This window comes from Mobula birostris, chromosome 9 (genome assembly GCF_030028105.1).
Source record: "Mobula birostris isolate sMobBir1 chromosome 9, sMobBir1.hap1, whole genome shotgun sequence".
Lineage (NCBI taxonomy): Eukaryota > Metazoa > Chordata > Chondrichthyes > Myliobatiformes > Myliobatidae > Mobula > Mobula birostris.
Window position 1 is genome coordinate 117,690,871 of NC_092378.1, and position 3,643 is coordinate 117,694,513.

At 50.3% G+C, this 3,643-nt stretch overlaps 1 pseudogene; it reads left to right on the plus strand.

Moving 5' to 3' along the window:
- Positions 1 to 230: 230 nt before the first annotated feature.
- Positions 231 to 1,841, plus strand: LOC140203453 (UDP-glucuronosyltransferase 2C1 pseudogene; annotated as a pseudogene).
- Positions 1,842 to 3,643: the final 1,802 nt, after the last annotated feature.

A 3,643-nucleotide genomic window follows, 5' to 3' on the forward strand; every position in this document is an offset into this window, starting at 1 on the left:
TTGGTCATTTACCCCTAGACAACGATAGAGCTTGATTGATCCTGTTATCTTAATTCTGTGCACATGTGTGTTTATCATTGCTGAACTGTTGTATTTATTATCCTTTCGATTACTGTGTTGCTTGTTTCTTTAAAAAAACTTTCTTAGATCTAGTAATCCAGACTCCAACTGAGTGATCCATTTCTGCTGGTTTGGCAACCCAGTTACGGGGTACGTAACAGTAGGCAAAAATGTCAAATAAAAGCCGAGCGGGTTTCCAGACCCTTCTGCTGAGTTCCCTGCTGTTATTTTCCGCAAGGAATCCCAACCCAGAAGCTGCCAGGATCCTTGCCACGCCCCCAGACTGGAGCCACTGGATCATCATGAAATCCCTGCTCCTGGAACTGGTGCAGAGGGGGCACGAGGTGACAGTGCTGAGGGGCGACACTTCACTAAGGATTGAAGCAATGTCCGAAAATTTCACCACCGAAACTATCCGCATTCCAGGTAGACAGCCACACGCAGCACTTACCGAAGACAAAGTTCATGATATTTTCTTCAACTTCTTATACGTGGAAGACGGATTCCTCTCCAGCATCTTCGCTTTCCGGAGCTTATGCACCGTGTTCTTCAACAATATTGAAGTGACTTTTCCGTTCATTCAGGGAATGTTCGAGGATCGCGCTTTGATGGATCGGCTGAAAACTGGGCGGTTTGACGTGATTTTGGCCGACCCTTACCATGCAGCCGGTGCCATGCTGTCCCAAGTACTTGACACACCGTTGGTGTTTTTTGGCAGGTGGATGATCTCCGGGGACATCCACTTTAACTTAGCCCCGTCGCCACTTTCCTTCGTGCCCATGGTAAATTCACGTTTGAGCGACAGAATGTCGCTTTTGGGGAGATTGAAGAATGTGCTGATATATGGAATGTCTAAATTCATAAACAGCTTCTACATTTACCCTGCTTACAATCGGCTCTGTCAGCTGTACCTCAATGATGACATTACCCTGGAAGAACCTTATCGAAAAGCGGATATCGTTTTAATGAAGGTTGATTTTGTTTTTGAGTATCCCCGGCCGACCATGCCAAACCTGATTTACATTGGAGGTATTCAATGCCGTCCGGGTCGACCGCTCCCCGCTGATCTGCAGCGACTTATGGACATTTCTGGCGAGGATGGCGTGGTGATCTTCTCCTTAGGACGTGTGGTGGGCATGCTTCCTCCAGAGGTGGCGAGTGAAGTCGCGGCAGGACTGGCCAGGCTCCCTCAGAGGGTGATCTGGCGGTATATTGGAGCACTACCCTCAACATTAGGAAACAACACAAAGACAATGAGTTGGCTTCCTCAAAATGACCTGCTGAGTCATCCGAAGACAAGAGCGTTCATCACTCACGGCGGGGAGAATGGGATTTATGAGGCCATTTTCCATGGAGTCCCCGTGGTCGGTATTCCAATATTTGGTGATCAGTATGATAACCTTCTGCGTCTCAAAACCCGAGAAGCAGCGGTCATGTTAGACTTGGCTCACATAAAAAGTGATGATATTTTCCATGCAGTGAAGACGGTAATCGAAAACCCTTCCTATGCAGAGAACATGAAACGATTATCTGCCTTACACCGGGACGTTCCAGTGCAGCCAATGGAGCTGGCTGCTTTCTGGATTGAATACACAGTAAGGCACCGAGGGGCTGCTCATTTTAGAGCCGCGGGTAATGATCTTCCATTCTATCAGTACCACTTACTGGATGTGTTCACCATTATTGTGGTTCTCATGGGGCTTTTCCTTTATCTTGCATTTAAATTGCTAAAAGCATTATTTGTCAAAGTGTGCTCGGGGAGGAAGAGGAAAAGGGACTAATTGAACAAATGAGCTGCGGTAAGAATAAGAGTTATTTCATTATCGGCTTCTTCTTTCGCAGTGCACCAGACTATGTTCTCTCTTGTCAACAGACAAATAAAAGATTAAGCAACAAACTCTCCGGTTCATAGCGTCCTATTTCCAAACATTTCCACGAATCCACTTAGTAATTGCAGTTTTGAATTTCTTTGATTACTCACTGCTCTTTAAGTGGGTCTGAGATTTTCCTGAAATTGTCATGGGAAATTATGTTGTTGAACTCTGGGAAAGGAAAATCGATATATTTTCCGGGTGTAAAGAGCTCCCTACCATCACCACTCACATGTCCACTCTTCGTGGCCTCACCTCAAACAAACACCACTCTGATAACGTTCTGCGCAAATCTGGCTCTGCTGTGATCCACAAGAGTCTACAAGAGCAGATCCAACAGAAACTCACCTGGATCCCAGTCAGAACATCCCAACAAAATGACAATTCATTGGAGCACTCAATGTCTTCCAGTCCAAACACTCACATGCGCATACCCTCCATGCCCCACCCCTGAACTTTAACACAGACATCTGCTCAGGCTGTAAAATACTAGGTGGGGATACAGGGAAAATCCCCGCCCTCCTCTGCTGCTCCCACCGTTATGAGGTATTCACTGCTCGGAGTGTGATAGCTGCCTTTGAGGCAGACTAGAGGGCCGGGTGGGGTATTGTGGTGCAGGGTGGAGATTGTGGTGCGCGGTGAGGATTGTGGTGCGGGGCAGGGAATTGTAGTGCAGGGTGGGGGATTGTGGTGCGGGGCAGGGAATTGTAGTGCAGGGTGAGGGATTGTGATGCGGGGTAGGGAATTGTAGTGCAGGGTGGGGGATTGTAGTGCGGAGCAGTGAATTGTAGTTCAGGGTGGGGGATTGTTGTGCAGGGTGAGGGATTGTGATGCGGGGTAGGGAATTGTAGTGCAGGGTGGGGGATTGTTGTGCAGGGTGAGGGATTGTAGCTCAGGGTGAGGGATTGTGGTGCGCCGTGAGGATTGTAGTGCAGGGTGGGGGATTGTGGTGCGCGGTGAGGATTGTGGTACAGGGTGAGGGATTGTGGTGCAGGGTGGGGGATTGTGGTACAGGGTGGGGGATTGTGGTGCAGGGTGGGGGATTGTGGTGCACTGTGGGGGATTGTGGTGCACGGTGAGGGATTGTTGTGCAGGGTGAGGGATTGTAACTCAGGATGGAGATTGTGGTGTGCGGTGAGGATTGTGGTGCAGGGTGAGGGATTGTGGTGCAGGGTGGGGGATTGTGGTACAGGGTGGGGGATTGTGGTGCAGGGTGGGGGATTGTGGTGCGCGGTGAGGATTGTGGTGCAGGGTGAGGGATTGTGGTGCAGGGTGAGGGATTGTAACTCAGGATGGAGATTGTGGTGTGCGGTGAGGATTGTGGTGCAGGGTGGGGGATTGTGGTGCAGGATGAGGGATTGTGGTGCAGGGTGAGGGATTGTAGTGCAGGGTGGGGGATTGTGGTGCAGGGTGAGGGATTGTAGTGCAGGGTGGGGGATTGTGGTGCGCGATGAGGATTGTAGTGCAGGGTGGGGGATTGTGGTGCGCGGTGAGGATTGTGGTGCAGGGTGAGGGATTGTAGTGCAGGATGGGGATTGTGGTGCAGGGAGAGGGATTGTGGTGCAGGGAGAGGGATTGTGGTGCAGGGTGAGGAATTGTAGTGCACGGTGGGGGATTATGGTGCGCGGTGAGGATTGTAATGCAGGATGGGTGATTGTGGTGCACGGTGAGGATTGTGGTGCAGGGTGAGGATTGTGATGCACGGTGGGGGA